The sequence below is a fragment of the Rhea pennata genome, chromosome Z (genome assembly GCF_028389875.1).
Source record: "Rhea pennata isolate bPtePen1 chromosome Z, bPtePen1.pri, whole genome shotgun sequence".
Taxonomy (NCBI): Eukaryota; Metazoa; Chordata; class Aves; order Rheiformes; family Rheidae; genus Rhea; species Rhea pennata.
Window position 1 is genome coordinate 68,854,968 of NC_084702.1, and position 11,579 is coordinate 68,866,546.

The window sequence follows — 11,579 nt, forward strand, 5'->3', positions numbered from 1 at the left end:
AAGGGAAGAATTTAAGCCAAGCATTAAAATGATAAAAGCATGGTCCTTACATCTAGGAAAGTGCCCTTCCTGCTAGGGTGGACTCTCCTCTAGCATCACTCCCTACCTTGAGGAGCGATTAGCAGGCAGCCAAGCTGCCTAGGCACTGGGAGGTGTTTCTGGGACCCCATACTTGCCCCCACTGGGTTTTAATGGGAAGAAGCGGTTCCCTTTGCATGACAGCTCAGTGGGACTGCCTGGGACCTGGTAGCTCTCCCATGTCTGTGTCAAGTCCCTCCTTGTGATCAGACCTTGATGGTCACCGCAGAAGGAGAGAGATCTCTGAAGACTCACTAAGCCTGGACAGACAAAGTAAAATGGGGTTGGATTTATCTGACAAAATGTAGGTATTACCGTGTACATACCTACGTCAGAGCTTCTCGTGCTTCGCTCCTCCCTTACAGCCAGCGGGGAGCAGCAGCTTCTTTTAAGGCGTGATTCATTCTATCCTGAAATAGACACGTAAAAGGTGAAATTTAACCCCCCTAAATATGTCTGTCTCTCTTCATTGACTATGAAAGTAGCCCGAGGTGACTCAGGAGTAGATGTACTTGCAGACCTCCAGGATAAATCCCACCAACAAACACAGGAGAGACCTGTCGGGCTGTAGCAGCATCCCACACCAAGGAAAATGGGCGTTAGGCAAGATGCTGGAGCTTAGGCTGACAAATCGTCTCTGCGGCTTCTCATCATCATCCCACTGGAGATGATGGCATTGGCATGGCTCTCCTTCAGCTTGGCTTCTCCAACACAATTATTTGGGACAGTGCACCCATTTGTATGCTATCCATTCAAAAATATCCACTTTCAGAGGTGTAAGTCAGCTAATGGGACTTCAGGAGCATAGGTAGTCTCTGATCTCCCTCCTGAGTTTCCTACGCTTGACCTCAAGCTCACTGAAGCCAAGTGTAGATCAAGTAGGCTGGCATTCGATGACTTCACGTCTCTAAGGCCTACCCTCCCTGCCAGCTTAAGTAAACATTAGGGAAGTCTATTTGAGGATTTAAGCACCTGGATTAGTAATATTCAAAATAATATTAATTTGGAAACTCTCAGGCTAATTTCTACTGCATTTTCTGCTAGAAATGAATAAAGGATGGCTCTGCTGAGCAAACTGATCGCTAGCCGGAAATGACACCATCTCACTTTAAATTTGTCTTGTTTATAATTGAGTGGGCTATGACTTTGATCATTTTTTTTTCTTTTTTCCTGTTTCAGCTGAAGCAAACTAGAAAAAAAAGACTTTTTAGACATAATATTTTTGTTGAACATCGAACAATCTTATTATCAGAACTGCGTTGCTCAGGGGATTTCCATGTTGTCATAGTTGCATTTTGTCTGGGTGGGGAAACAAGGGACCACAATGAGAAGAAAAAAAAAAAAGAAAAACTCTGAAGCAAAAGCACATTTTGATTTACTTCTGGGGCTCTGCTTCAAAAGCTGCTCGATCTCTAAGGAGTATGTGGGTCTGTCAGTCTCACCTTGTTTCCTCTCTCTAATGTCCTGTAGATAGCAAATTAGATTTGTGAGAGTTCCAATCTTACGGTAGCTGAGGTGTTGGTACCCAGGAAAGGTCTAAAGGAGACTGGATTACTCCTTGTTTGCTATAGATTTGCACTGAATCTGTCTCCTAATTCAGGAGTACTCAAAAGAAATGTTCCTGAATTTGAGCTTTAAGTTGGGCTGAGGGATACTTTTGCCAACCACCTGGGGCTGCCTTAGAACTCTAAAAACACAACGGATCAGGTAAATACACAAGTGCAGTCTAAGGCAAGTACTACAAAGAATTCCATAATTAAATCTCTCACCTTTTTAAGACTAACAGTTTAAGCAGAGAAGAGTTTAGAAGGTCCAGTAAAAAGATACGAGTGCTCCCTCGGTCTGCCAGCCCTCACTAGCTTGGGGTACCAGCACTCTGCTTGGAGATTCTGATTCATTCCATCCACTGTTACATTTCTGGCCATGAATAATCTTCAAGGTACTGACACCACAACTGGGGAAAGTAAGTTTTTTATGTGACTGCTTTCTCAAGTGCACGCAATACCTGCAGGGTATCTGTTCCTCAGCGTTTCCTGCTGACCGTTCCACAGGATCTGTCACCTCCATGGGTTATCAGTCACATTTCAGATGTTAATAACAACTAATCACGCAAGTCATTTACAAGTTAGCAGTTCCGTTTGCTTTTTATACAGTTTGTTTGTCCACCTGTTTCTGATCTCTGAGTATATAAAAGTCTTTTGTTTCTGCTTTGGCTTTGGAAAAGACTTCTGTACATAATTTGTATTTAACTCTGCCATCAATATCTGTTTAGAAAGATGAAGTGGGTAGATTTCACCCTTCTCCGTACCACACTCCTCAAGTGTGCCGGTTCAGAGTGATCCCAAAGCCTTTGTGGGAGTGCAGTGAAGCAGGTCCTGTGAAGGACCTTGTGAAGCTCTGGAGAGAACTCATGTAAGCAGTAGTGCTAGGAGAATATAGTAGTGCTTGTATTTTGAGGAACTCATGTGGTGTGTCTAGTCAGACACTCTTGGATAAATTGGTCACTGAGTTTTGGACTCAGAGGGAACTTCTCTCACATTGATGAGATTTGGCAGGAACTGCTGGGCTTGTCTTTCTTTCTCTATGGCATTGAGCATACTCTGCTCCATAGCTTATTAAAAAATGCCTTGCTCTGTCACAGAGCTGGAGTGCTGGTCCTTCTGCCTGACCTTTTCTGCTCTCTTCCTTTTGCTTTTTTTTTTTTATACTCCTGCCAGTCATTTTGGATGGGTGCGAGAAAGTATCCCATGGCCCATGGGATCCCATGAGGGGTGAGGTGTGGAAGCTGAGGAGGTCCTCTGGCCACATGCCCGTGGCACTGCTGCTCAAAGACACGGAGGACTGGAGAATTCTCTTTCATTTCTATAGGCCACGGATGCTGATTCAAGATAGCTTTTTGACACTTATTTAGGTCCATCCTCCTTCAGTACAATATTCACATTTATGTGCAGCTTTAATGCACTTCTAAATCCCATTAAATTAAAGCTTCAAGAAAAAATTCTCTAAAAATTATGTTAAAAATCTACCATAAATGTTTCTTTAGATTGTTAACTTAAGGAAAAATTGGGGGAGTCCGTGGAGCTGTGAAACAAAATTTAGGAATTTCAATAAACACTTGAAATTCAGATGCTGATAATTGTATTTGTAAGTTATAGTTATTGATTGGTGCCTAAGACTAGAAAATATTTCTTTTTTTTTTTTGATTAGAAAAGTGTTTGGTGAAGTTGAGGCATGTAATAAACCAGAATCTTGTTAGACCATACCTTAAATATTCTACTCAAATAGAATTTATATTTAGGTATTTGTTGTTACGGATATGCTGGAAAGCAGAAATCTTCAGGCCAGCTTCAGCTGCGAAGAGGAGGAGTTTTACAAAAAAAGGGATTCAGAGTTTTTTTTTTCACTGCTTCCTGACAATCCTCGCTCTGACCTGCTCTGAGAACTTGGTTCTGTATATCTTCTCCATGGTGGAAAGATGAGCTGAAAGAGTTCGGGCTTAGCCCCAGGCTGCTCTTTCGCAGTTTGTTGCCAGCCCAGGAGCAGGAAGTGGGAGTAGAAGCAAGCGGGAGTCAGAATTCCTTAAGTCAGTGTTACCACGGGCAACATAACATGAACCCTCAGCTCGAGTTTTTGTATGTGTATGCTTCTGGGAGTATTGCAAAGCGGGGAGAAACTCCTCTTTCGAAAATCAGCCTCTGCCAAGATGGCCCCAGCTGGACATCCAAGAAGAGGGGCTTGCTGAACCACTTGTGCCTTTTGATCACAGCAAACATACTCATAACTTCCTAAAACACACATAGGATGGTTGAATGTCAGTTGATAGAGGATTTTTACACTGAGAGAATTGCTCTTTGGGCTGTGGGGACAGGAGCTGGCTGCTATGCATATAAGAAAGCAGCTCTGGTAAGAACATTGGAAAGAATGAAATACTGAGATATGAATGGAGTTGCTCTGGAAGATATTTTGCTCCCCCCATTACCCAAGTACATTAGTATGAAGATGACCATGAGCAAGACTGTCTAGAATAGTTCATTGCTACATCGTTCTGAAGAAAGATCCAGGAGCCATGTATAATGGAGAACACAATTTCTTGACCATTTCTTGGAACCTTCTTGGTTTCTAAAGTTTTGATACTTAAAATTACTGCTTTAATGTTCCTCCTCCAAAACTGATAAATTGGCAGCACATTAACAATAAGCAGTGCTATACAGAGGAAAGAATAATAAGAAAACTTAGAAAAACATTGCTAGGATGAAAGGTGAAACAGGAGTGGTTAGGGTACAGCTTACTCAGACATTCAAATATTATGAGGCCCACCCTAAGACTACAGGACTAGCCAAATTATTTGATTTCAAATTAACAATTAAGCAACACCAAGAACAGCCTTATTAATAATTTTGAGTTCCTTTTATTTGCCTTCTGGTTTAGTCTTCAGGGAGTGCTTGGGATCACGTATTCAAATATTCTTCATGACAACCTTAGCTGAAGCATAGTTAAAGAAATGAAAGCTCAGATTATCTTCATATTACTTTTTTCAGGTTTTAGAGAAACATATACACTACTACAAGACAGACCTCTCACTCATGAGATCTGGCCAGAAAGCACAAGTCCATAATGCAGTCTCCTTAATGCCACTGTGATTTCTCAACAACATTTTTCAGACACAATGGTGGGACAAAAAATGTCACTTTGGTGACAGTGAAGTATTTTGTGATAGCATTTTAATTCTTCAAAAATAGTTTAATTTGACACCCCCCACTAGTTTTAAATTTGCTTTTAAATAAATTTAAAGTAAATTAATTTCATTAATTTAAAGCAAATGTGTTTGAATTTTCTTTTTTTTAAAATGTATTCAGTTTTAAAATTTCCTTTATCTTTAGTTTAAAAACCTAACTGTTAACAAACACAATGCTTTGATTCTCGTTGAATAAATTCTCTAAGAATATGTCCACCTCTGCTGTGACCGCTGTTGGATGTTTAGCCGAGGGGTATCTGCCCTGCTGACCTCACTCCAAGGGTGAAATCCAAGGGGATGAAGGAGGCTCCATCTCTGATGTGTGGTTAGTCTGTGACGCTGAGCTGGACTCTTTTCTGAGTGCCAGATGAAAAGGGAGCACTAGACTTCAGCAAAGAGGACAGACGGAAGGAGAGAATAAAAACAGCATCATCACTTGGCCCTCGAAAGTGAAAACTGGAAAGAAAAACTCCGGATGTCTCGTCTGGGGACAGTTAAGGCTGGTGGGCTGGGAAAGAGCGCGAGGACCCTGATTTGTAGTTCTTCTGGACGTTGCCTGACCTCGCTGGCTGCAGCTGTACTTGGATGTGGGGCTTTGCCAAACTCCCCGTCTGCCTGGACACGTTGCTGTGTGTAAGCACTATCAGTACTTGCTATTTTTGTTAATAGCTATAGCCATTCTGAAAGTGGACAAAAGTGGAAGCTGCAACTTCAGGGAGAAGAAAAAAGACTGCTGACAGTAAGTCCTGAAAAATCAGTGTGCAGCAGGGGCCAGGGCACCCAGAGCCCCCAAAACGGCTAGGGTAAGTCAGAATTTGAAGGCTAAACATCTACCCTTTATGAGCAAGGAAGGACCCGTCACTGACAAGGCAGATGCACGAGGAACAGATGAGTGATGAACCTTCATTCACAACACAAACCTGTTAACCAGATGAAACGCTAGGGGATTTCTGCCTTTCTCCTTCTGCCCTGACTGATGCACTCTGCCTCTGCGTCTGCCGCGCTTCCTTCGCAGAAATGGGCTCAGAGGCTTTATCTGCCGTTTACAAGACAGGTCCTGAAATTAGTCTCAGACATGCCCCAGACTCGGGTGGGTTACTCAGGTGGCAACTCAGGAGGATCGAGCTGGCTGAAGGCAACCTTAAATACTGGTGTTCCTTTTCCTTATAGTTGCAGATCTTGGTATATACCAGTCTTCCAGTGGATTAATGAACAGCATTAAAAGCCAGATGCAGCCGTGCTGATTTTTAGCCATAGAAATAACAGAATTTATTGTTTAAAATGAGCATCACTGAACATAGTTTAACCAATTTGAATGCATTAAGATTTAATTTAAAAAAAACTACTTAAAATATTTAAGCAAATGAGGGCTAGATAAACAATAGATAACAAAAAGGTCACAAAAGAGAGCAATAAATTAAATTTATTTAAATTCATTGAAATTTAAGTATATTTTAAAAAATACTTTCTTGATGCAAAGCCTAAGTGGAAGAACTGAGAAAGACAGACACGAAAATAAAATTGCAACAGAGAATATATTCTAAACAGACATTATGAAAGGTGACAAAAATCTGTATGATTTAAGTAACCCAGATGTGATTTGGTTTGGCACGAATTCTGTGCTCTGAGATGTTTATCATCTCCTCAAAATAAATTACATCTATGTCAGCTCAATAATTTAAATAGAAGGCATGTCTGAGGTATCATTAAATTTAGACACTGTATGTCAGAAAACCACAGGAAAATATATGTGATTAACCTGAGAGATTATCCTCCACAGTAAATGCTAGGGTAGGGTTGGGGAAATCTCTCTAACAGGGAAAAAGATTTGCACTTTTTCTCTCCATTCAATATGCCTCCTTAGAGACATCAGGAAATATGCAGATAAGACACTAGTTGCAGAGGGAACTAATTGCAGAGGGAACTAGGTAATTTGTGATGTGACCCCAACCTGCATATTTCTGGGACAGATTTGTTAGCCTCTTTTCATTACAAGGAGCATTTTAAAAACGCCATAGGTGGTTTCAAATTTCATGTTTTGAAATGGAGAAACTCTGTCAAATATCAAGTGTTCTCTAGAGTAGCACAAGACCCTTGCTCTCAGCCCAACTACCTTCTGTGCATTCTACCATCCCCTCTACGGCCCTCGGAAATTTTCCTTTCTTTTCATCCCCATAAAAGTCTGCTGCAGTCTCTATTTTTATTCTAATGGGTTCTTCTAGCCTATACTCCTGCTGCAAACTCCCCATTTGCTTGCTCACTCTTTCATTCCTGCTGCCCCTCACTCCCTGCTTCACTTAACGCTCCCAGCATTTCCCTTTGGCCATGCTCAGCCGCGCTGGGGATCAGTCTGCCTGGCTGGTGCACCAGGACCAGGGTGTAAGATTAGCCTTTCTTTCTCTAGAAGATTATATGTGTCTCTATAAAAAAAACTGTAACAGAAAAAGGAGTGTAAAATGATAGATGACAGAGGACTGAAATCTAGAACACATCGTCTAGTCAATAAAAAACTTCAGCTGGAGGGTAGTCTAGGACTACAAGGCACAGCAGAAGACAGTTGGACACCATTATTTTCTTTCCATGGCAATTCTTTTTAAAGGATGGTTGTAACAGTGTAGTTCTTGATGCTTAAGAGCATGGGACTAACTAGCCTATCCAGCTCACCTCTCCTTTATATTGAGGTAAATCAGCAAAAAGACTAATAAAATAAAGGGAAATACATTGCAGCAATACAGATATAAGAAAGAGGATAAATCAGTGAAAATTTCATTCTGGATGAAGTGGAGAACTAGCTGAAGAGCATAGTCAATAAAATTACTCCCAAATATGCCAAGCTTTCCCCGTCCTGAGCTGGGATATAGTAGGAAATTTGAATCTTCTGGCCCAGCAATATTCTCAGTGCACAGTCCAATATGAAGCTGCAGTTATGCACACTGGAAGCTGGATAGCATGTTTAACATACTGTTCTGATCTACCTGATTTACTGTGATGAGAAGGGAGCTTAGGTGGAGCTCTGCGTCAACACAACTACATCACCATTGCCGTTCACATTCCCTCTTTCAGATCTCGGTGAGGTCTCTCTAACCTGTCTGCACTGTGCACAGTAAACATAACTGAAGGCTTTTTCAGGTGGAACAGACTGTTATGGCAATGTGGTTTGCCCTGCAACACAACACTGTCCAAAGAACATCACCCTGTAATCTGGCTTATATTTGATATATTTGATGCCTGAGTTGTTATATGCAGTCTTCTAAATACTGGCGGAACTGATGGAGAAGCTGCTGCACCCCTAGTGTTAGCTGTCCTCATTGTTCAAGATATACATGTAAATTCGTGTAAGTCCAGTTTACAGGGAATGGATCTTGTCTCCTTTTGTTTATAAAAATGAAGATCTGAATATTATCAGAAATCCTTTCCCATACAGATAATTGTAGTCCATCACAAAATTATCCATTTATCATCTTCTTGACCAAGTAAATTAAATCTATGTATTTAAAATTCTTTCTGTAAGACAGGTATTCCTGACATCAAATTTTCCCTTAGCTTTTTCTGTGAAGCATTCAAAACTAGACACAACAGTCTCATAGCACTCTCACTAATCTCTGTATGCAGAGATACTACCATCAGTGCAGGTCTCCATATTCTCATGCCTGTGCACTCTGTGTCGCTATGGCTGCTTCAATTGCTGCATCTATGGCTGCGGACAAGCTGCAGGTAACTGCCCGGTTCCTGAGTGGAGCCCTGGGCTGAATGGACATAAAAAAACCAAAATATCATTACAGAATATATTACCAAGGTGTTTTTCACGAACGAAGGGTCATTATTCAGCTTTACGTAACTCCAAGGAGACTTCTGCTGAAGGCTTCTTTCTGATTTGGGGACTATGGTTTCACAGACAGGTTGCCTACGTGGAGGAAGTAGAACAGCAAAAGCAGAAGGAGGGCAGGAAATTATAGTTCATGGGGAGAGGCGGCTCTTTGCCTGCACAGGTAGCAAAAGCAGGACGTGACAGCCTGCTTGGAGAGCGCTCACCTTTCTTACGCTCTCTTGAACGACCAGCATGGTTCTTTGGGGGGAGTTTGCTAGATTCTCTGCAGTGTGAGCATCAAATAAGCAAGAATCAATGTCCCACGGAAAAAAGACAAAAGGACTCAGTGGTTTTTGGCCTTTGGATATAGGCATGACGCAGCACTTACTGCACTAAAGTTATGACTTCTTGTAATTTGGGAAGTGATTTCACCGACAGCGCTACAAGGCTTCTTCCTTGCTGTAGGTGTATGGAGGTTTTTGTGTTGCTATTCGCCTGGCAGAACAGTGCGAGCTCCACTTTACAAAAGCTCTTTGCAGTCACCATAGCTGCGTGCACTGCAGGAGGAGCTGACTACCAGCAGTTCTTCAGCCAGGGTAGGCTGTTTCCCTTCCTTCTCTTCCTCTTCTGCAGCGGCTCCCTTCTCCCTAGGACAAGGTTCTTTGCCACACAGCTGATTTCTCTGCACTAAAATACATGCAGGAAGGTTAAGCATATGCTGCCCCTTATTATTATGTGCGCAGATTAACAGTACATAGTCCTGTCTGGAACTGGTGGGATATCAGTGGGTTTTCTATTTAAGGCACAATTTTTATCTTAGTTTTTGCTCCACAGTGGGTTAAATGCAGAGACTGTTGCTTTAAAAGTCCAAATGAGGGAGAAATATCAAAGCCAAGCCATAAATCGATCTTAATTATATGAAACCCGTGCCAAGGTTGATATGAAAACGGAGCGATGTTCATGAAAAATAATCAACATAGGATTGCCTACAGGTTCTGGAGCCTGGCCAACCTTTCAGTGACCTTGGCCTGAGGTGGAGTTTGTAACGAAACATGAAAACACCTGGTTTCACTTTTCAAGGCAAACTCTGCAAACCTGGCTTGAGCACAGCTCAGACAGAGCTGCCACAGGAGCTATTGGCTTCAAAGTGTTTACGTTCACAACCTGAAGGTTTTGTAAACCTGCACTGCATCACCTCGGCTTGAAAAAAAAGAAAGAAGGAAAAAAAAAATCAAATTCAGCAGCCAAATAGAAAAAACAAACCACAACAGACACCAGCTGCTGAAATGCATTTTTGTTGCAACCTGAGATTCAGCTAGGAAAGTTTCCAGTAAGAAACTAAGTACAAGTGTGGCAGAAAACAAAAGGGGGGCTCCTACCAGGTACGTCTAGATGGGATGATAGTACTGATAGGTCATGTCCAAGGATTTGCCCCCAGGAAGTTACCAGGTAGAAAGGAGAATCCATGAAGCTCTTACTTCTCTTCTCAAGGAGACAGCAATGATAAACTGGGCAGACTGGAAGGCCTGGGGCCTCTGCTCTCCCCTTGCCACAATACAACTGTCAAGATGAGCTGAGCCAGAGCAGCAAGAGAAATAGCCTGCATCTTGCAGGACTTGAAGGCAAGCAGGTTCCTGCTCCTACAAGGAATGCGAAGGGACGGAAGTGAGATGCAGCAACACAGAGACAACAGGCCATTCCACCCAGCTAACACAAACTGCTGGATATAAGCACTGAAAAACAAAGAGCGTACAGCAGGGTTGTCCACAATCGCAGATACACTGCTTAGTGGATTAGGATGATTGTGTTAACATGTACAGTGTAGCATTATAATTCTGTATGCAAACTTAATCACATTTATAATATCAGTTATTTTCTTTGTGCTGGCCAGTGCTTCGCTTATTTGCTTTTCCCACTAACATCTTTTGCATGCTGAACTATTCAGCATGTTTGTACATAGGTGTGAAGAGAGCCTTGCACAGACAAGAGAGTTGCATTACAAATACTACTGGAATCATAACTTTGCACTTCCTTAGCTATCAGTTTTAAATTTCTCCATTTTCAGATTATTGCGGACCAGAATTTTTCAAAATAGAATCATCCAATTTAGATTCCACTCTAGGAAAAGGTTTTCAAAAGTCTTGAAGCAAATTAGGAATAAAAATTTCAGTGATATTCAATGATTCGTTGGAAAGCTTCTAAAGTTCCACCTTAACTCTTTTGTTACCTAATAATTGGCTTGATTTTCACAGCTGTTTAGCAGCCTGCATTGATCTGTTAGAAAGTGGTCATTATTTCTAAATGTTTGACTATGTATTTGGGTATCTAAAAACATAATTCATCCCTGACTGTGAGAAACTGTTTTGGAAAAGACTATCCATAGTTTCTTGCACAAAATCGTATTTACAAGGTTGTTGCTCTAGGTAAAGTTCTTACTATTTTACAGCCCCTTTGCCTAACTACCGGGTTACGTGTGGCATTTTTAGTGATTACCGTGGATTGTCATTTAGCAATTACAGGAAACCGTGTGTATAACATCCTGGGGTAATGCTGAGAACTGGGAGTGTTTTTATGGTGATTCATTCAGGACTTAGGAGTACTGATTTCATTTTACAAAGAAGTCAAAAGGGATAGGCAATAGAAACGGAAATTCATTTTACGTATTAACATGGTTTTAGGGGCACAGGGTACAAAGGATGTTGCAGTCAGGGCACATTAGCATTATCCTTTCCAGCATCGTTTGGCTGCCTAGGTTCCCTGTTGATACTGCAGTTACCTTCAACCCCGTAGCAAAGAAGATGCATACACCACCACAAATACACTTTGTAAAAGCAGAGTAAATGGAATTGTGCTGTTGATAATATAACCCATAAATCTTAATCTTTAAGATAAGTAAATACTAGCTTCATTTCCCAGAGAAAAATCTCACTCAGCAATGTGAACTATGAATCCTGCCAG